At 41.3% G+C, this 24039-nt stretch overlaps 1 protein-coding gene across 1 annotated transcript in view; it reads left to right on the forward strand.

The window, feature by feature from the left end:
• The window catches only part of LOC137414463 (heparan sulfate glucosamine 3-O-sulfotransferase 6), a 64570-nt gene that overhangs the window by 15317 nt on the left and 25214 nt on the right, over nucleotides 1-24039 (forward strand). The gene's annotated exons all lie outside the window — the stretch shown is intronic.

Here is a 24039-nt window from a genome sequence, read left to right on the forward strand (position 1 = left end):
ACCCACCTGAATCCTCCTCCACTCCATGCATTCGCACCCACCTGAATCATCCTCCAAACCTCTGCCTCTGATATACCACCCCCGGTCACTGTTCCCCCCAGATACTCAAACCTATTTCCCTGTCTGTCTCCTTCCCTCTAACCTGATATTCATTTATTTTCTCTGCTGTCTAACCCACTTCACCTCCTTCTTCTCCATATTCATTTTCAGCTAATGTTTCTCAAATGCTTCCTTCCACTCCTCCAGTACTTCTTGCATCTCCCACCTACTCTCCACCACAACAGCCAGATCGTCTGTATACAATATCCTCCCCAGAATACCTTTCATGTTTACCTTCCTGCTTACCAGCTCCATCACCATGATAAACAGGAGTGGGCTTAGAGCGCTTCCCTGCCTCAAACCGATGTTCACACTGAACTCCTCCAACATCCCAGGACCAACCAAAACTCTTCCCTTCAGTCCCTTATACATCCCTTCCACCAACCTACCTTCTGCTTCCGGCACTCCCATCCATTTCAGTGTTGCCATCATCATCACCATCTCTCTCGGGACAGTGTCACAGGCCTTTTGCAGATCCACAAATTCCAATGCCATTTCACCTTGCTCCTCCAACTTCTTCTCCACCAGCTGTTTCAGCATGAACGTCCCATCTGTCATTCCCTTACCCTTTTTAAACCATTGCTGCTCTTCTCCGATCTCCTTCTCCACACACTTCCTTATCCTCCCATCCAGAACCCTCTCCAGCATCTTCATGACACACACTAAGGAGTGTAATTCCCTTGTACTTCCCTGGATCTTGAACATCCCCCTTCATTTTCCAAATTGGCACAAATAACCCTGTTCTCCACTCCTCCAGAATTGACCCGTCTCTCATACATATATTTGACATTGTGAATTGTTAATGATTCCAAATATTGTACACCGCTCCTTTCCTATTCCATCTCCAGGCGCTGCATGACGTCATTGCCGGGCACCGAAGGGCGCTCGGCAATGACGCGCGCGAAAAGGGAGTACTCAATTTTCACTCTGGTTTCTTGTTTTCTTGTTTGTTTGTTTGTCCGGGCGATATCTCAGCCATCCTTTAATCTATGAAGCTGGAATTTCGGCACAATAGTGCGCACGTGTTTTGGAAAAAATGTTATTTTTTGTTTTTTGATTAATCAATTAATTGATTAGTTACTTAATTATTATCGATTAATTAAGTACTTATTGATTTCCTTTCTCTTCTGGGAATTTTCTCAGGCACCTTTTGAGTTAGGAAGCTGATATTTGGACATGCCAATGACCAAGTGATTTGGCTGTAAAGGTTATTTTTGATTTATTGATTAATCAATTAATCGATTAATTATTTCATTATTCGATTAATGACTATTTTTTTTATTTATTTTAGTTACAGATTCGGATGAAATGGTGGTGGTTTATGTGTTCTATTAGCCAATTGATTATTTTTTTTAAATGATGATTAATTATTTATTTTCATTATTAATCATTTATTTATTTTCTTTCTTATCTGGGCAATATATCAAGCACCTTTTAAGTTAGGAAGCTAACATTTGGACATGACAATGACCAAGTGATTTGGCTGTCAAGGCTATTTTTGATTTATTGACTAATCAATGAATCGATTAATTATTTAATTATTCGATGAATGACTAAAAAAATTTTTTTTTAAGTTACAGATTCGGGTGAAATGGCGGTGGTTTATGTCTTCTATTAGGCAATTGATAATTATTTATTTAAAATTTTTACGATTATTATTTCTTTCTTTTGATTATATTAATCATTTATTTATTTTCTTTCTCATCTGGCCAATATCTCAGGCACATTTTGCGCTAGGAAGCTGATATTGGAACATGACAATGACCAAGTGATTTGTCTGTAAAAGGTATTTTTGATTTATTGATTAATCAATTAATCGTTTAATTATTTATTGATTAATAAATTAATTATTTAATTTTTTATTAATGACTTATTTAATTAAATTTCTAAAAGTTACATCTTTGGATGAAGCACTCGTGGTTTAGTTATGCTATTAGCCAATTGATTAAGAAAATATTTTATGACAATCTTTTATTGATTTTAATTATGCAATTAATCAATCAAATATTGTGCACTTCTCCCTCCAAATACAGTCTCTATGAGCTGCATGGCAGTATTGCTGGGCGCCGAAGGCTCCCCGGCAATGCCACACTGGAGGATATTTAATTATTTGACATGGGGGAGGTGTACTTTGAATGTATCTGTACTTGTTATTTCAAATTGCTTGTTTTTTTTTTGTTTTTTTTTGTATGCAGAATCGAGGCTCGTGAAAGAGCTAAAACGATTATTTAATTTATTTACATTCAAATTTATTAATCATATTAATCTCCCTATCTAAACAGTTCCCGCATTGTCCTCATCTTCTTTCGCATATTCTGTTCCATTTCTTGGAACCCAAAACCTGCATGCTCCACATGTCTCTTCGTCGTGGTAATACAGGTGCTACTTTCCTTCGAGCATTCAATTATCCTTATTTTCAACCTGGACGCAATTTGCCTTTATACATCAAAATTTGGCATCCACAAAAGAAACCCTGTATGCACAGAGTGCCAGCTTAACCCCTTCCTGCCTGGTTATCTCCCTCCCATTCAGGTTACTCCTGAATTGTACTTTTGATAGAAATGTTACTCTCACAGAAGGTCTCTGATTCCACTATGCTTCTCCATGGATAATATATCTTCCATTTTGATGGGCCTAGCCTGGTGTTGGCTTAACGGTTCGGGCGCATGCTTGGGATCCTAGGATCCTGAGTTCGAATCCCGGTCAATCGTTGAATTAACACCAGGGGGTTGACTTAGCCTGTCATCCTTCCGAGGTCGGCAAATTGAGTACCAGCTTGCTGGGATGAATGAACACGGTGTGTACCCCGGCTTAGAATAGGTACACCGTATCCCTGCGCATCGTAAGAGGCGACCAAGGGTTGGCGTCAGGAAGGGCATCCGGCCATAAAAAAAACATTGCCTCAAACAGGGAACCATGAGCTCATGGGGTCCGCAAGGCCAACCCCCGCTCTAGCGGGGAAAATGGCCTTAAAACGATCATTCATTCATATTCATTCATTTTGATGGGCCCCTCCCTTGTTACGAAGTGGTGCTGCTATCTATGTCAAAACTCCATTCCTATCGGTCTCCCATGTTATCTGCTCCTAACTCTGTGGCACACCTCTGGCTGTGCATACCTCTCTGCATCCACCTAATGTTTGTTTGTGTGTTAATACATCATTGGGTGCACATTACTCGGCTCAGTCTTTTTGCAGTTTCTCCGAAACTGTCATTTTCAATGAATAATGATCATTGATATTTTAATTACTACAGGTGAAAATCAATGTTTCAGCCATTTGTGTCTTGTAATCATGAACTAATCTTCTTAATTAGATCATTAGCAGAATTGATTAGGCGACAACTTCTCACCTCATTCAGAGTAAGCGCTGTGCTACTGGAAATCACAGAGTTTGTTCTTATGTTTGCTCCACCGAGTAAAGTGAGGCGTAGATGGGATCATGGGGAAACTAGTTCCCCCCCCCCCCCCCCCCCCCCACACCTTTCTGGTATGCATAACTTGCTCATCAAATTGACTGCTTCACTCTATGTAGTAGAACTAAGTAAATAATCAAAAATGTGCATTTTGTTTCATACAATTTGAAACCTCTTAAACTGGAATTACAAAAAAAATCCCAGAAAACAATCCCAATCAATCCATTGCCCTACGGTCCCTCAGAAAACTGAAAAGTCACCCTATTACTTCCTTTTCATCATTTAGTGAATTTATTATTTCATTAGCAGGGGTACCTGGCATTGCTCAGGCGAAAAAACTGAGGAGGGGGGCAGAAGATCTGTCTGGCAGGGATTGTGGCTGGGGAAGTAACGAAGCGGGCAGGAGGGCAGGAAAAAAACTGAGAAGGGGACAGGAGAATCGCCAGGGTGAGGGAAGAAGAGCAGGCCAGCCAGGAGGGGCAGGATAACTGCTGGAGCGGGTGGCAGGTGGGCCGGGGGGGGGAGGGGTGCTGGAGAACCGCAAGTATGGGGATGGGGGCAGCGGCTGAGCTGGTGAGGTAGAGAGGGAAGGGTGGCTGGACCAGATCAACAACCAGTGAACTCCACAATCCACAATCCTGGAGGCGAGGGAGGCAAGGAGGGTTCAAACTCCATTATTCCACCAGGATCTGGACACGGAGAACTCGAGTTGATACACTTGCTGTCAAAGTACGTTTTAAACTTCAGAGGCACACAACAACACGATTAAACCACTCACAAAAACATATTTTTCTTTATACCAAACCCTTTCAAAATACACATCTCAGCCAAGCCACAGCAATTTTCACACAAGTTCCACACTTCCGAACCGGGGAAGAAATGGTGCCCCATGACCACCACTCCATCCAAGAGGAAGAACGCCACCTGGAGCTACATACCCACTGGGAAGTCCAACACACCCCGATGGGCCTGCTGTTTACTGTTTCGCCATGGCTTGCAAAGGCAGCTTGTAGACCGCACTCTCGTTAATTATCTCCAAATGGAGTGTTTAAATTTCCCCAGGTTACATTCATGGCACTCCCTTGGAGTTCCGTTAGTATGCATGCAAAGTTTTGGGCCGCTAGGTTTCATGGTTTTAGAGTTAATGGAGGAGACACACTGACATACTGACACACACTGGCACACACTGGCATTTATTATTATTATTATACATTATCATTATCTATACTACAAGAGAGGTGTGTGTGTGTGTGTGTGTGTGTGTGTGTGTGTGTGTGTGTGTGTGTGTGTGTGTGTGTGTGTGTGTGTGTGTGTGTGTGTGTGTGTGTGTGTGTGTGCCCGCGTCGCCATTTTTCTCAGAGTTGGTGGAACGGATCTTCGTCGAACTTTCAGAGATTGATCATTGAGTGCCGGGGAATAGTTTAGAAAAAAAGGTTTTGAAATTTTTGAAAAAAAAGTTTGTGGGGGGGATTTTTAAAAATCGCTGTAAAGTGTGTAAGCTTTTGTACCTTTGTGAAAGGTAATATTAAATTATCCCCGTACGCATTCCTTAGTGGGTGTAGGCAAGTATTAATATTTTCAGCCTCCACAAAAAAAATGAAAAAAACCCATAAACATTGGGAAAAAATTCTTCAAAATGCCAACAGGATTAGAAGAGCACCGCGCAACGCCAGGTACCCTAGCGGGTTAAATAATATAGTCATGACACAAGTTGTTGTTTGTGACCGACGTGATCCCTGTGAGCCCAGTGGACTGTGAGCGACATTTCAGCATGATGAACACTATTCCCAGACCAATTTGTAACAAACTTACTGTTTAACAATTACCTACTTGATGTTTTTGGCCTCAGCAGCCAAATTCGATGCTGCAAAATGAGTTAAAAAGCGACTACGGATACATCGTTCTGCCACAGAGAAGTCTCCAACGATACACATATTCTCCTGTTTATGTAGTTTTGATGGTACGTTGGGATGGTAGCATGTCCTAGCTAAGCTCTCTAGCTTGAATTCAAATCTCAGCTCAGCTATAAACTGTAATCCTTGTGTTTTGCATGCAGGGAGAGGGATGGTTGTGTGGATGGACACTGAGCTGGGCATCTAGTCTGTCAGTATTATTTGTTGGACATTAATAATCCTACAGAGTAGGCGAGTTCGCCGACATCCTGAGTAAATCCCAAATTTGTTCCTGGTCACCAGGTTGCACTGCACCAGGTTGCACGTCCTCGGACATGTAGGGCCAACACACAACATGAGTCGATATCCACTATTTTCTTTAATGAGACATGTTACAGCTTCAAATTGCATTTGTTTCATTTTTGTGCATTTGATATATTTTGTTGCCATCTGCATTAATAACTTTGTAAGTGGATACTTGAGAGCGATTCGACATTTATCGAGGTGCATGACCGCAATTTGGTGCCCTCGCTCTATTCTGGAACTCGTTCTCCAACAGTTTCCCCTGTTATCAAAAAGCAATCTCAAAAAAGATTATTTAAAAAAGCAAATGCCATGAAAAAAACGTTATTTGCGAAGCAAAAATTGGGTCAAGTGTCCATCCCTCCATCCATCCGTCCATCTCATCAGTTTATGATCAAGGAAAGACTTATTTCTATCGAATGTTATATTTTGAACATGAATCAGACGGAACATGATTAGGAAGACAAGTTCTGAATTTGTCCCGATCACACATGCATCGAGAGGAGTGAGATAATATTTTTACTCTGTCTGCCTGAAAATTTATGTCTGGCGTTCAAACAAAATTGAAAATCATTCAAAAACAGCAAAACGTGTTGTTTTAAGGATATCATAAAGGACGCATACAACAAGCATGAATAACTAATGTAACCTGTTAGGTCGGGTGATGTAATCACATAATAATAATAATAATAATAATAATACATTTATTTTATATAGCGCTTTTCAAGAAGCCCAAAGACGCTTTGACAGAGTAAAAAAAACAAGTGCAAAAAGACAAAAATAAATAGGTAAATAATCAAAGCAAAAGGAAGGAGAAGGAGAGGAGATAGTCAGGGGTTAAATGCTGTGGGTTAAATGTTGAATGCAGTGTTGAACAGGTGGGTCTTGAGTGATGTTTTGAATGTGGTGAGTGAGGAGGAGTTTGGGAGTTCATAGTGAGTTCCAGAGGGTGGGAGCAGCGATGGAGAAGGCCCTGTCCCCCCAGGATCTGAATTTTGTCCGCATGGGGTGGGGGGGGGGGGGTCAGGAGGTCATACTGTGGGGGGGGGGGGGGGGGGTCATACTGTGTCAAAGGTGGTAAAACCCGGAATCAATTTATTTACATGAACTTTTTCAATCTTTATTTTATATACATTGAATTATATAGTTGAACGCTGTACAACCCAAATCGCCATCTTTTCACTTCCAAGGACCTCCAGTTTTGCAGTACTTGTACCTGTTCTATATGGTGGTGTATTTGGGCGGTGTATAAGTCTGCTTAAATAGCACTAAATTTCCAGATTTCTTTTTAACGATAGTTTAAAATCATTATTTTGTTAAAATTGAGGAATATACTTGAACGCTTCACGGGGTATTGTGTTCTATGAACCCTCTGGTTACTGTCTGCTTTAAGTGCTGGTCTAATCAGGAGCACAGCTATTATTGCGGTCCACTTAGCCTTTGTGGATTAATCGTGCGGTTTTTTTTCTTTCGAGGAGAAACCACTTCACAATCCCGGGTTCTGAACCCTCAAGTGGCTGTGCTACTTTCATATGCGGCGATGATCTTCCATATCTCATCTATCTATAATTCCAGTAATCTCTGTACGTTTGTACGTTTGTACGTTTGTCTGTCTGTGACCGCTGTTTCTCGACAACCACGGGTCCGATATACTTTTCACTTGCCAGGTATATTGCTGGGGACCCGAGGATGTGCCTTTTCAAGGTTTCATATTAATCGGACAATTACTTACCGAGCTATGTCCAAAAAACGATTCAACCAATCAGAGAGCAGCGAACGATCGCGTGTGCCGGCGTTGCGAATGGACCAAACCATTCCATGTAAATAGAGGGGGGGGTTCTGTGGTCGTTGCGAATGGACGAAACCATTTCATGTAAATAGAGGGGGGGGGGGATTGTCACTGTACTCGCAAGCCGTTCGCCGTTCGCTTTGGCGTTGCGAATGGACCAAACCATTTCATGTAAATAGAGGGGGGGGATATAATTTTAGATAGATATATAGTACGGGCATATATATAGTACGGGCATGCCCTAGTCTATCTATAATTCCAGTAATCTCTGTCTGTACGTTTGTCTGTGACCGCTGTTTCTCGACAACCACGGGTCCGATATACTTTTAACTTGCCAGGTATATTGCTGGGGACCCGAGGATGTGCCTTTTCAAGGTTTCATATTAATCGGACAATTACTTACCGAGCTATGTCCAAAAAACGATTCAACCAATCAGAGAGCAGCGAACGATCGCGTGTGCCGAACGTGGCGGACACACTCTGCCTCGGATGGCACATTTGAGAGCGTATTCATTTATTTCACGTTTGCAAACTATGTTGGCGTTAAACTATGTTTTAAAACTAATAATAAAACTAATAAAAACGAATTTGCGATTCATTCGCTTTCCTGCGCGTTTGTGCACGCGATGGCGATTTCTTTACCAAACTCCGGAAGCCGTTCGCTTTGGACCAAACCATTTCATGTAAATAGAGGGGGGGGGATTGTCACCACTCGCAAGCCGTTAGCTTTGGACCAAACCATTTCATGTAAATAGAGGGGGGGGGATATAATTTTAGATATATATATAGTACGGGCATGCCCTAGTTATACTCAATGGCATTCACAATTTAGCAATGATGACGTCATCCCTCACAACCTTTTGAGATCCCTCACAACCTCACAACCAATGTCGACTTGTTTTTTTAAATATTTCTTCTTTCAGTGATTGGGGCATTACAACTCATATCAACTCGCACTAATAGGTTTATTCACTGTGACAAGTGTTGCAAAACTTTTGTTGATCATTGGTATTGGACTAACGAATTGTTACCTCCGCCACCAAAGGTCGATGGAGGTTATGTTTTCACCCCTGTCTATCTGTTTGTCTGTCCGTTTGTCTGTGAACAAAATATCTCAAAAGGTTGTGGACGGATTCACACGAAATTTGGTAGGGGTGTAGCGTATGTGACAAGGACGAAATGATTAGATTTTGGTGAAGATCCGAATACGGATCCGGCTAGTATAATTTTTCAAGTGATTCTTCACCATTGGGAGATCGGGCCAAAAACGATACATAACAGGATATCTCAAAAAGTTATGGATGGATTTGGACGAAACTTGGTGGACATGTTTTGTGTGCAACAAGGAAGAATCGATTCGATTTTGGTGAAGATCTGAATATGTATTCGCATATGATAATTATTTAATTTTTCAAGTGATTCTTCACCATTGGGAGATGGGGCCAAAAACGATACATAGCAGGATATCTCAAAAAGTTATGCATGGATTTGGACGAAACTTGGTGGACATGTTGTGTGTGTGACAAGGAAGAATCGATTCAATTTTGGTGAGGATCCGGATCCATCTAGTACAATTTTAAAAGTGATTCTTCACCAATGAACGATATGGCCAAACAGACGGAGTTATGCTCTCTACCGAGTGCCGTTCTAGTTTTGGTTCTATTGGACTGCAGAACAACTCGTCATACCTATTAAAAAGTAAGACAAAAGCAAACGTTGCATGATATAATTTTGGAGCATTCCTGAGGACAAATAAACATACCTCCTTTGCACTGCAGAACATTCCATTCCCAAAACAGCTTGAGCGCCGCCTTATCCCCCTAAACTCTGCGTCTCGCAAGGAAACACCACCTTGGACAAGGCAAGCAGTGTTTCCTGTGGGGAACAGGTCGTTCTCACTGGTGAATAGTGTGCGTTTTTAACCGATCCTCCTCCGGTTTCCCAGCCCTCTGTTGTTGTGCTGCTCCTCCCATCAGTAAGCATCAGCCAGCCATAGAGATTGATCTTTTCGATGCACCCCTCATGCCTCTGTTGCGACTGTCTATCCTCGTGATGTTGCTCTTTCCTCTGTTCATTCTGTCCTGCTCTGTGTTCTGGCTCTTCCATGAGCCTCGAATTTGTGTATTTAAATAATATCTCCTGCCCATTTAGCGTCTTATCTCGGCTGACAAAAGATGGCCTAGAGATACGCACACTTGCGTCTAACCTATCGAGCCTGGGTTTGATTCCCGGCCCAGCTATAGACTGTCATCCCAGTGTTTCACAGGCATGGTGAATCATCATGTGTGGCCTTGGGGCCCTCTGATGGACGCTAAACAGGCGTCTTATCTGCTGGCATTCGTTGGTGGACGTCAAGCGTTCCATGGTGTCCTTCGTGAAGAGTAGGCGAGCCATCGCCGGCACCATGGCTAAATTCCCAATTCCGACCCTAACCAGCAAAGGGCACCGCATCACCGGCACATCCGTGCCCTCAGTCAATGATGCTACCCCACAGCCTTGTGCTGCATACGAACGAATGAACGAAGCATCTTATCTTTCCCTTTAAGTCGCTCCATTAAAACCTTCCTTCGCACAGAATTTCATGGTATTTTTCATGATTTACAATGATAAATATCTAATTCAATAATGGAAGTCATGCTGTTGTGTGACGGGACACTTTTAGCTCAAGCAGGCCAACTTCCTCTCATGATGTTTAATTTTCCATACTTGATGTATTTTTTTGGAACATCGAGTAATTCATGTTATGCAACAATCATCCTCCTTATGCTAGTTGCGCTCAAAATTATACTACATGCTTCAATGGGTATGAATTGGTAAAAGGGTTTCATCGTTTCATCATCATTAGCAGCCTGTGTGGTGTAATGGTTAGAGAGTCCGCTCCGACTGAGTCTGGGAGGTCTACGGGGTTTGAACCCGGCCGAGTCATATTAAAGACTTTAAAAAATTGTGCTTGCAGCTCCCTTGCTGGACTATCAGCATTAAAAAGGAGAGAGTATGGGCAAATTATCATAATCTGGTAATCATAGTGCAGGTTTTGATGGGCCTAATGCCCTCCTCGCATTGAAGTTCCTCGTAAGGGAACTCATATTATTATTACTTTACATATTATATTAGACTGTAAGCCTGGTGTTGGCTTAGTGGTTAGGGTGCCGGCTTGGGATCATAGGATCCTGGGCTCGAATCCCGGTCAATCGCTGAATTAAAACCAGGAGGGTTGACTCATCCTGTCATCCTGTCATCCTTCCGAGGTCGGCAAATTGAGTACCAGTTCCCTGGTAATTACCTGTTTGTCGCAAGAGGCAACCAACAGGGTTGGCGGCAGGAAGAGCATCCGGCCATAAAACATTGCTTCAAAAACAGAAGAGCATCCGACCATAAAACATTGCTTCAAAAACAGAAGAGCATCCGACCATAAAACATTGCTTCAAAAAAAGAAGAGCATCCGACCATAAAACATTGCTTCAAAAACAGAAGAGCATCCGACCATAAAACATTGCTTCAAAAACAGAAGAGCATCCGACCATAAAACATTGCTTCAAAAAAAGAAGAGCATCCGACCATAAAACATTGCTTCAAAAACAGAAGAGCATCCGGCCATAAAACATTGCTTCAAAAACAGAAGAGCATCCGGCCATAAAACATTGCTTCAAAAACAGAAGAGCATCCGGCCATAAAACATTGCTTCAAAAACAGAAGAGCATCCGGCCATAAAACATTGCTTCAAAAAAAGAAGAGCATCCGACCATAAAACATTGCTTCAAAAAAAGAAGAGCATCCGACCATAAAACATTGCTTCAAAAACAGAAGAGCATCCGACCATAAAACATTGCTTCAAAAACAGAAGAGCATCCGACCATAAAACATTGCTTCAAAAAAAGAAGAGCATCCGACCATAAAACATTGCTTCAAAAACAGAAGAGCATCCGGCCATAAAACATTGCTTCAAAAACAGAAGAGCATCCGGCCATAAAACATTGCTTCAAAAACAGAAGAGCATCCGGCCATAAAACATTGCTTCAAAAACAGAAGAGCATCCGGCCATAAAACATTGCTTCAAAAACAGAAGAGCATCCGACCATAAAACATTGCTTCAAAAACAGAAGAGCATCCGGCCATAAAACATTGCTTCAAAAACAGAAGAGCATCCGGCCATAAAACATTGCTCCAAAAACAGAAGAGCATCCGGCCATAAAACATTGTTTCCAAAAAAGGGGACCACGGTGCCCCCAAAAGGCCAACCCCTGCTCTGCGGGGGAAAAATGGCCTCTAAAGGTGGTTCATATTATATCAGAGTGTGGAGCTTCTATATTTCGTAGTTCATTATCTACCCCATAGTGAACAATCCTACCGTGTTTAACAATGTCATCATGGTGATCCTGGTAGTCTTTCATGTATGGCAGCTTTATTGTATTTTATGGTAGTATTACATACCTATGCGTTATGACTTCAGCATCCTTCCGGGTCATTTTGATGTTGGAGATGCATGCAAGTAATTGTTCACGTTTTGTGAAGGAGGTTTTCTTTTGAAGTGTTGCCATTCCCCTCCAGACAGACCAGACGTTCCAGCTAAATCCTGGCATTTTATCATACAGGTGGCTTAACGTTTTGCTGCGAAAGACATGCAGGATGTTTCCAAAACATTTGAACATACTTTGAGCCAAAAACACTTTCAACATCATTTTTTTGCACTGAATTGCATTTCGATCTTAGATATTGACACTAGGAATGGCCTGAAAGTTTCTGAAACCGTTTATACCTGCGTGCAAACTACATTTGTGGAAACTTTCGGGACAACTCTCATCCTACTATTAATTTGCAATTGGTCACTGGCTTTGACACCAGTACGAATTTTTATTAACGGACCCAAGCGATCGAAAAGCTACAAATGTCGAACAAACAGTTTCAAATAGATCACCTCACCACCATTAGAGCATTTAAATTGCATCAGATTGGCAATAAATGTGGATTGTTGTTCCCAGCTTGCCGGCTCGATGACAGAAGACGCCATTTGCTTTTTTGCCTCCTCCATTAGAGCATTTAAATTGCATCAGATTGGCAATAAATGTGAATTGTTGCCTCCAGTTTGCAGGCTCGATGACAGAAGATGCCATTTGCTTTTTTGCCTCCTCCATTAGAGCATTTAAATTGCATCAGATTGGCAATAAATGTGAATTGTTGCTTCCAGCTTGCCGGCTCGATGACAGAAGACGCCATTTGCTTTTTTGCCTTCTCCATTAGAGCATTTACTTGCATCAGATTGGCAATAAATGTGAATTGTTGCTTCCAGCTTGCCGGCTCGATGACAGAAGACGCAATTTGCTTTTTTGCCTTCTCCATTAGAGCATTTACATTGCATCAGATTGGCAATAAATGTGAATTGTTGCTTCCAGCATGCCGGCTCGATGACAGAAGACGCCATTTGTTTTTTTGCCTTCTCCATGAGAGCATTTAAATTGCATCAGATTGGCAATAAATGTGAATTGTTGCTTCCAGCTTGCCAGCTCGATTACAGAAGACGCCATTTCCTTTTTTGCCTTCTCCATTAGAGCATTTAAATTGCATCAGATTGGCAATAAATGTGAATTGTTGCTTCCAGCATGCCGGCTCGTTGACAGAAGACGCCATTTGTTTTTTTGCCCTCTCCATTAGAGCATTTAAATTGCATCAGATTGGCAATAAATGTGAATTGTTGCTTCCAGCTTGCCGGCTCGATTACAGAAGACGCCATTTGCTTTTTTGCCCTCCCCATTAGAGCATTTACATTGCATCAGATTGGCAATAAATGTGAATTGTTGCTCCCAGCTTGCTGGCTAGATGACAGAAGACGCCATTTGCTTTTTTGACAAAAACTTCATTTGGAATCTACCGCATTTGGAATCTCGTGCGGGCACGGGCAACTTGCTAGTGGCAATAAATGACAATTCCTGCTGAGGACTTTCTTCTAAACTTTCTGCGGCCACGATCAGGTTTGTCACTCATTCGCTGCGATTTCAAATGTTGACAAGGAACCAGTGGGTTGATTCCATTTGAACAGCATTGTAAAGCTGATATCGAAGTTGTTATGGTAATAATATAGAACAAAACGGTGTTTAAACGCGAGCTCTGTTTTTGTGTGTATAGTGGGGGAAGTGGGAAGCGGTGGGGCTGAGGTTAATGTGGTGTTCTATTAACAAAGACCGCATGGTAATGGCTTCATTATATAGGGCCAACATATTCCACCAGATAATCTAATCGAATTGGCAACTCGCTCCCTGCTTCCATCTTGTGAAATGATGGGACATGAAGAATGAAATTGTTCTTAACGAGCCCACTGCATCGGTTTGGCGAGCTTATTCTATTTGCTATATTGTGGTCGCATCTACAGATAAATGGCTAACAAAAGGCAACCATGAATCATGATATATAATCATTACCTCCACCACCACAGGTGCATGGAGGATATGTTTTCACCCCTGTCTGTCTGTTTGTTTGTTTGTCTGCCTTTGAACACGATATCTCAAAATATTGTGGACGGATTCGGACAAAATCTGGCAGAGAGGTAGTGTATGTGACGAGGACGAAACGATTAGATTTTGGTGAAGATCCCGATTCGGATCCGGCTACTAGATTTTTCTAAGTGAATCTTCGCCATTGAGTGATTGGGCTAAAAACGATACATAGCAGGATATCTCAAAGGATTATGGACGGATTCGGACGACATTTGCCATAGATTTAGCGTATGTAACAAGGACGAAATTATTAGATTTTGGTGAAGATCCGGATTCGGATCCGGGCACAAATTTTTTTAAGTGATTCTTCACCATTGGGAGAGAGGGCCAAAAACGATTCACAGCAGTATATCTCAAAAAGTTGTCGACGGATTTGGATGAAACTTAGTGGACCGGTTGGGTGTCTTAGAAGGGCAAATAGATTAGATTTTGATGAAGATCTGAATATGGATTCGGATGTAGTAATTATTTAATTTTTTAAGTGATTCTTCACCATTGAGTGATTGGGCTAAAACTGATACATAGCAGGATATCTCAAAAAGTTACAGACGGATTTGGACGAAACTTGGTGGACAGGTTGTGTGTGTGACAAGGAAGAATCTATTCAATTTTGGTGAAGATCTGTATGTGGATTCGGAAACGAGAATTATTTAATTTATAAGTGATTCTTCACCATTGAGAGATAGGGCTGAAACCGATATGTAACATGATATTTAAAAAAGTTATGGACGAGTTATGACTAAACTTGGTGGACAAGTTGGTTAGGTGACAAGAACAAGCTGATTCGATTTTGGTTCAGGTCCGAATCCAGATCCGGCCTATCAGTGGGATACAAAACATAACCTGTTGAGCCTGGCGGAGGTATGCGCTCTACCGAATGCTGTTCTAGTTTAGACATGTCATTAACTTAGAACAAAGTAAAGCAAGGCTATTGTATAAACACAAAATAAAGAACAATAACAGAGGAAGTTGGTTACCCTAGCTGGGGGATGAAGTATCACTGCTCAGAAGTATGGTGTTCTTGTAGTACAGATTAAGGAAGAGCTTCCATTGTTGATCTCGTGTTAAAATTGCGGTACAAACTGAGACGGTGTGAAATCAATTCGCCTGTAATTGCATTTTGAATCTGCCCGTGAGCATCTGAATTTAGGGCTAACTCAGAGCATGACACGCTTCTCCGCAGATAAAAGGCAATCAATTGACTCTTGCATCGGTCTCGGATGTTGGGTTCAAAATGGCTGATGTGTTCTGATTGAAACCACAGTTATGTCTGGCAGCATCAAAGGCTGTCAGCACCTGTAAGACTTTGAGCTGCAGAGGTAACAACAATGGCATTGATAAGGGGAATATTTTGATCCCACCAGCACCTCTTTCTGTTCTTGTGTCTGTCTCTTGGGTCTACGTTCGCGGAGCAGATCCTCCAAGGAACACAATTTCATTGAGCTCTACCTGATGGTCTTATTCAACTGCATCAGGTTTGTGTTCTTTTTTTAAAAGAAGAGCTCTACTGTCAGGTGAGAGACAACTTCATTGTAAGGTAGCTGAGCTAACAAAGAAAATTTACATTTGCAGGGATAAAAGTTGTATTTTTTTTTTTTTTTTTTTTGGTCTTGGGGCACTGTGTATCTTATTGGGCACTATGATATACACTGCATATACACAAACTGGAATGAACAACGGAAATTCTGTGTTGAGCTTCAGTCTATTACCTCCGCCACTGAAGGTGGTTATGTTTCAACACTTTCTGCTAGTTTGTCTGATTGTCTGTCTGGCTGTGAACAGGATAGCCCAAAGAGTTGCGGATGGATTCGGAAGAAATTTGGTGGAGAGATCGATTATGTGACAAGGACGAATTGATTCGATTTTGGTGAAGATCCGAATACGGATCCGGATATGAGAATTATTTACTTTTTTAAGTGATTCTTCACCTTTGGGAGATCGGGCTAAAACCAACATATAGCAGGATATATCAAACAGTTATGGATGGATTTGGACGAAACTTGTAGGACAGGTTGTTTGTGTGACGAGGAAGAATTGATTCGATTTTGGTGAAGATCCGAATACGGATCCGAATATGAGAATTATTTACTTTTTTAAGTGATTCCCTCACCATTGAGACATGGGGCTAAAACCAACATATAGCAGGATATGTCAAACAGTTATGGATGGATTTGGACGAAACATGTTGGACAGGTTGTGTGTGTGACAAGGAAGAATTGATTCGATTTTGGTGAAGATCCGAATACGGATCCGAATATGAGAATTATTTACTTTTTTAAGTGATTCCCTCACCATTGAGACATGGGGCTAAAACCAGCATATAGCAGGATATCTCAAAAAGTTATGGATGGATTTGGACGAAACTTGTAGGACAGGTTGTGCGTGTGACAAGGAAGAATTGATTCGATTTTGGTGAAGATCCGAATACGGATCCGAATATGAGAATTATTTAATTTTTAAAGTGATTCTTCACCATTGGGAGATGGGGCTAAAACCAACATTTATCAGGATATCTCAAAAAGTTCTGGATGGATTTGGACAAAACTTGGTGTATGAATTGGTTAGGCGACAAGAACAAGCGATTAAATGTTGGTTCAGGTCCAAATTCAGATCTGACCTATCAGTGAGATACAAAACATAAACTGTTCATCCTGGCGGAGGTTTGCGCTCTACCGATTGTCGTTCTACTTTTATATGAATTCACGTTTTTTGTATACGAGGTCAACGCTCACCTGTACTTGTTTTTCTTTACTATCCCACCACCTCTTCATACTAACCTGACTTTGATCAGGTCTTACATCATATTTTAGACGATACTTTTTGATCCACTCCATTGGAAATATGTTGTCAATTAAGTTGAAATACATTGGTTCACAATGAGGGATGCTGATCAATTTACCTTGCGTCATACGTATACTATCCTCGTGCCAACAATACCGAGGTATTACAATGGATGAAGTGGTATGCTAACCAACAAGGGAAGCTGATGTTTCGGCTGTTAACCCTTCATCGGAGCAAACAAAGATAACTGTTAGCCCTTTTTCTCTGATGGTGGGTTAACCCCCAAAAAGTCTGTTTCCTCTTGCTTCCTTTGGCACCGCAATCAATGTCCTGTTTATTTCATCTATTTTCTACCTATCTGCAGACACAGATCAACCCTATCCTTCATCAGCAACACCATTTCTTCATTAGCCCGTCTGCCCCAACGTGTGTGTGTGTGTGTGTGTGTGTGTGTGTGTGTGTGTGTGTGTGTGTGTGTGTGTGTGTGTGTGTGTGTGTGTGTGTGTGTGTGCGTGCCCAGGCCATAACATTTGTACCTTTTGGGCTTTTTTCATTCAATTTCAAACAAACCTTTACTATGAGAATGTGGAGAACACTAGTTAATAAAATGTATGTAAGTTAGTCCCACACCTGGAGAAGATATAGGTTTTCCCTCCGTCCGTCTTGCCCATCCGTCTGTCCCACCTGTGTTTTTTGACACTTTTCCCCCATACCCTTTAACATATTCAACTGAAACTTGGTACATGGCTTTATTATGATAAGTTACAGAACAAGTTTGAATTTTGTGGTGTTTGGCCAATTTTTAATAGAGTTGTGCCCTTTTTGATTGGAACAACAACATTCATTGGGGCCAGTAGGGGACATGTATTGCGAAGCAATTCTCCCTCTTTTTTCAGCTGTTGTTTTCATCAATTTTAGTCCGAGTACAAAATGGACACAGATGGGCTTTGCATTTTGAGAATCTTTCTAGCTTTATATTGCAGGACTGACTGAAGACGTAGTTAACACCACCAACTCCTCTAAAAGCTGTAGAATTAATTATCAGATAAAATATAACATGATGACAGACATAACTATACAATAATAACTTCATGAGTGCTGCTGCCAGAATATGTAAACATCTAAATATGCAATTGAATAACGAATGTATAAACTCTTTCCTTGCGCCAGAGTTGTAGAGATGACCCAGAAAAGCTATAATTGGGCTCCCAAAGAGCCAGCACATTTGTAATGTTTATTTCATCAATCTCCATCTGGTTAAGTTTCTCGATATAGTTTATTGCTGCCATTCTCCGGATGCTTCACGACTGTCAAAATAATTGGTCCGCTAAAATGCCACCATGTTCACCGTACTGAATAATTTCATAGATTCCATCAAATTGTGCTCGACGTGGGAAAGATGCCAGCAAGCCATAATGACTTCATAATTTCGCTGTATTACGTCTTTGATCAAAAACAAAATAGGCTTTATGTCAATTTGTTACCTGGTCATCATATAAAATGCAAACAGGAAAATGCGAGAGAAAAAAAAATCACCATCTGACTGTCTATTCGATCATGTATTCGTCCAAGCAACTGCTACCTCATTTGCTCTAATAGGCTTCAGTTTTGACAGTTAAAAGCCACTGTGAGCACAGCTCTTCTATTCTGGAAGCTGGTTTGCATTTTTCAAGCGACAGCTTTTTCCGGCACTTGTGGTAATGCAGTATTGTGTAATGCATACAGAATACTCGCACCGGCCTGTATACTATTTCTGAAAATTAGATATTTTATGCTAAACTTTGTATTGCCATGGCTTTGTAGCTTTATTCAAATATTTTAAAATACACAAAGCTATGCTTCTCGATCTGCTGTGTTGGGGGGAAGAACATTAAGGGGGTGGTGGTGTCAGAAAAGGAGGAAATGAGGGTGTGGGGGGGGGGGGTGGAGGTGGGTGTGGGAGGGGGGGGGGGGGGGTTGGGAGGGGGACAATAGAAAAAAAATGTAGTCATTAATTTGAACATTTGCCAATTCAAATGATGTATATCCGTATACTGTATACAATATATATATATATATATATATATATATATATATATATATATATATATATATATATATATATATATATATATATATATGTCTTTATTAGTCCCCTACCAGTTTACCCGGAGGGGACTATTGGTTTGCTCTCCGTCTGTCTGTCCGTCTGTCCCACCTGTGGTTTTTCAGACTTTTATCCCTTACCCTTTAACAGATTCTGCTGAAACTTGGTACATGGCTTTGTTATAATCAGTTACAGAACAAGTTCAAGTTTCATGGTGTTTTGTTAATTTTTCCGAGTTATGCCCTTTTTGGTCTTAGACAATATCACATCGGTCGGGGACATGTACTGCAAAGCAATTCTCGCTCTTGTTCATTCATAACATGAAAGCCAATTTAAGCAATTGATAAAGACACGATTAAATCGCTGCATGAATATAAATAATGATAAGATATATAAGAAGATTATGAAAAAACAACATAGCAGCAGAAATTAACATCAATTATAGGTTCTTTGACGGACGGAGCACATTGCAATTGTATGAATGAAACTTTGGTTTTCTTTATGTCTGAGCTGTGCTAAATTCATGCTTTTCACCCCTCAGCCCAAATTGGCCGCCACGGCAGCCATCTTGAAATTGGTTTCCATCAATTTCGAGCAGAATGGCTTGTCCGATTAAATTCATTTTTGCAGTGTGTGTTGGGGTTGGGTAGAGGAAGGTTCCTTTCGAAAATGGGCGCGCTGCGATTTTCAATATGGCCGCCACGGTAGCCATCTTGAAATTGGTTTCCGTCAATTTCGAGCAGAACGGCTTGTCGGATTAAATCCATTTTTGCAGTGTGTGTTGGAGTTGAGTCGAGGAAGGTGTCTTTCGAAAATGGGCGCGCTGCGATTTTCAATATGGCCGCCACGGTAGCCATCTTGAAATTGGTTTCCGTCAATTTCGAGCAGAACGGCTTGTCCGATTAAATCCATTTTTGCAGTGTGTGTTGGGGTTGAGTAGAGGAAGGTTCATGGGCGCGAAATGGGTTCATGGGTTCATGGGCGAAAATTTGTTTACTGCAAAATCCTACTCGGTATACAACTTCGCTTCAAATAACAAATTATCATCATGCTTCCTTTCACCATGCATGGGCTGAGGGGTTACGCGCGCCTTGCGGTGCTATTTATTCAATACAGCATCTCTGATTAATTGAATGCACCAAAGCTCTTTTAGTAGATCAAACATTGAACACTTGTTAGAATAAGTCACCCTTTTGTCATGCCAAGGTTCCTGACAAAGCAGCATTTACATCTACTATAAATAGATGGACGGTGTGTGTGTGTGTGTGTGTGTGTGTGTGTGTGTGTGTGTGTGTGTGTGTGTGTGTGTGTGTGTGTGTGAGAGGCATATTTTTTGTGGAGTTTTACTGGAGCTTTCTGATGTGGAATGTGATACACCGAAATGACCATTACGATCTCCTGAGTTGATTAGGCTAATTAACTACATATAATACAAAATAATTCCCAGATTTTAAGCGCACACCATGTTAAGGTGTATTGAGCAGCTTAATAGGTCCTTCTGCAGCATGTCATTCGAATTACAAAATAAATCACAAAAAGAATGATAACATTGTAACAAAGCATATGTTAATTAATACCAATAATATTAACAACAATAATAATAGTAGTATCATTTGGCAATGACAATAACAAAATTAGTATCCCCTCTCACCCCCACCCTGGCCCAAAAACATCCCGGCTTGGTGAAAGGCAAGCTAATGCTCAAGCAGCACAGCAGGCAGGTATGCTACAATGTCGAGAAGACCAATGCCAATGGGCCCACTAGTTTCAGTAAAAAAAAATTGAGTTTGGGACAAATAAGTGATAAAAAATTTAGAATCATTCATAGAACTGATTTATATACACTTGCTGAGATGTGGAGAGTTTTTTGCAGTGGGATACAAGACATTTTATAACAAAAAAGGCCAAAAAAACCCCCTCAAATTTGAGTTATTTAATTTATTTTTGGGTTCTATTCAAATGATCATGTTATTACAGGGCCGTTTTTGTGAAAATTGAATTCCATGTTCATTTTATACCGTGGATTATTCTCAATTTATGATTTCATTTTAAAATGTGGCATCACATTTTGCGGTGCAGTGGAAACTTTTCTTTACAGCTGTTAGAACAATGTCACAACGGCCTTTAGGCATTGGTCAGCTTACTGCAAATCCATTGAACAGCGCAAGCAATTGCAGCCCAAACCAAATAAGAAGTCTTTGTGCAGTGCTTCAAGTTCCATTGAACTGGCACTGCTTCAGACCCTTGACTTTCGAAAAGTGCAAAATTGTGCCAATTGCCAAGAAACACTTAATGGCACAAAAGAGGAGGGAGGGGTTTTGGGGTTGGGGGACAAAGCGCCTTAAGTCAAGTTCCTTGGTGTTGGATAATGGCAGGCTCTGGCAGAGCCCTTTCATGCTAGGAAGTAATTCAGTCAGGCTAAAACGTTTTTACCAAATGGTCATTGAAACTTTTCTCAGTTGAAACCAAAGTTGAATTGTGAAATAAAATGCAGGGGCATTGTGACGTACAATGCACCACAACAATGGTGTAAAAAAAATTGCACAATCCTTCAACTTTGACTCTCGATCTCCGGTGTCATGAAGAGAATGGTCATCAACTTCCCTATTAAAAAAAACCAAGACAGATTGGGTTTATCCAGTGGAGGGAAGGTGGAAGGGGCAGGGGAGGATTGGAGTATGAATGGGACATGGGGTGCATTGGGACACCCCATAAAGGAGCTATTCTTGGTCAATGGTTTTTAAGTGGCAACACATTGGCACTTACAATATCGTCTTCTAATTGCCAATGTGTTGCCACTTAATATCATCAACAACACCTTGGTACTTAACATCATCGGTAAACAATAGCTGCAAAAGGGAAGACCTAATGCACCGCCATTTCCCCCTACTGTATGCATGCACACAGGCTTGATTCAACAATGGCGTTTAATCTACTTAACACAAGATAAGGACATAACAATTAACTTTGGTGCAAAAGAAGGCCATTCGGCCCATCATGGCGGCACGATAACAACACCAGATACTATCAACCATCCACGAAAGCTACCTCCATTTCCTGCCAATATCCCTGTATCCCTCTATCTCCAATGCGTTTAGGTACCTATTTACCTCCAATTTAAATCTATCTACCCTCTCTGCTGCCACGACCTTACTAAGAAGACCATTCAAAGCATTATCTCTGACTGAAAGACCTCCTCCTAACTCTCCTCTAATTTACTCTCTGGCTTGAATTGCAAAGAGATCGGATAGGTTGAGGGAGCAAGGTCGGAGGAAAAGAGGTAGACAACTGTCGAGATGGGACGGGACGATTGTGTGAATAGAGATATCAGTAAGGCGGGGGTGGTTCGAGAGTGGAGAGAGTTGGCTGAAGACAGAGGGTGGTGGAGGAGTATTGTGGTTAAGGCAGGGCAGGATCTTGGTACCATCCGACCTCACAACTTATAAAGGAAGTGGACGACAACAACAACTACAGCCCCTGTTCCTATCACTGTCTATTTGGCTGAAAAACTCTTCTGCACTAATTTTATCCTCATAGCTTTGTTCCTCCTCATAGCTTCGTCGAGCGAGCCCCGGTATCAATTTATGAGCTCTATGCTGAACCCTCTCTATGGCAGCTATGTCCTCTCTTAGATGTGGTGACCAAAATTAATCCAGAAGCTATTTCTGGAAGTTTCTCGCCCTCCCACCCTCCCCCTCCCTGGGTCCCTCAATCTCCTCTTAGATTGTTTTTGCTTCTTTCATTTCTGCTTCCTCCCCGGATTTCATTTCCATTTCTGTGATTGAGGGTTCACACCTGCATCCAGCCTGCCCAGGCCCCATGTCCTCCTCCCCTCCCCTTGCTCATTCTTCCCCATGCTCTTTCTTCCTCCAGGTCTCCTTCTGGTTTGCCCTCGACATTGCTGGCGACAGTGTGTTATTTCCCACCTCTCTCTCCCTTTCTACCACCGGCGGAGTTTGTGGGGGGGGGGGGGGTGAGCAGGGGTGGGGGAAGGGGAGGGGGGGGGCAATGTGTTTCAGTTTTTTAATGTTTGTTGTTTTTAATGTTTTTAATGTATTTAATGTCTTTGATGTTTCAGTCCCCACCTTAATTTTTTTCAGTAGTTTACAATTAAGATAAAAACATCCCATCTATCTATAATTCCAGTAATCTCTGTGTGTATGTTTGTATGTTTGTATGTTTGTCTGTGACCGCTGTTTCTCGACAACCACGGGTCCGATATACTTGAAACTTGCCAGGTATATTGCTGGGGACCCGAGGATGTGCCTTTTCAAGGTTTCATATTAATCGGACAAGTAGTTACCGAGCTATGGCGATTTCTTTACCAAACTCCGCAAGCCGTTCGCTTTGGACCAAACCATTTCATGTAAATAGAGGGGGGGGGGGGGGGATTGTCACGGTACTCGCAAGCCGTTCGCTTTGGACCAAACCATTTCATGTAAATAGAGGGGGGGGGATTGTCACCGTACTCGCAAGCCGTTCGCTTTGGACCAAACCATTTCATGTAAATAGAGGGGGGGGATTGTCACCGTACTCGCAAGCCGTTCGCTTTGGCTTTGCGAATGGACCAAACCATTTCATGTAAATAGAGGGGGTGGGGGGGGATATAATTTTAGATATATATATAGTACGGGCATGCCCTAGTATTTAAACATGAGGAACAATAATGAACGGAAACTGAATTTGTGATTTCACGTACACTGTAACTACACTAACAAACGGTAATTTTGGAATTCAAACCTGGCTACCCATTATTAATATTAAGCCCACACTCCCACCAAATAGAGAAGTCAAACTACGCCTATGCTCTCTACTACTATCTACTACTATTTTCATTCTGTCATTTCATATTTTTATTCAGTCCTAGTTCATTCTGTGTTCTAGTTCCTCCATAAGCCTAAACTCTGGATATACAGTCACGTGATAAAGTAAGTACACCCCATGTAAAGTTTTGACTTTTTCAACATATTTCAACATACAGCTATTTGATCTTCATTTCAACAATATTGATAGATAAAGGTGATATAATATAACAAATATCATGAAACATTTACATTTTGTAGTCCATTGTATAATTTAAATAAACATAAATGCAAATTTCGCATGTGGAAAAAGTAAGTACACCCTTCGCTCTAATAGGTGGTATTGCCCCCTTTGGCAGAAACAACCTCAAGTAGGCGTTTTTTAT

Source organism: Myxine glutinosa, chromosome 3, assembly GCF_964187855.1.
Source record: "Myxine glutinosa chromosome 3, kmMyxGlut1.1, whole genome shotgun sequence".
Taxonomy (NCBI): domain Eukaryota; kingdom Metazoa; phylum Chordata; class Myxini; order Myxiniformes; family Myxinidae; genus Myxine; species Myxine glutinosa.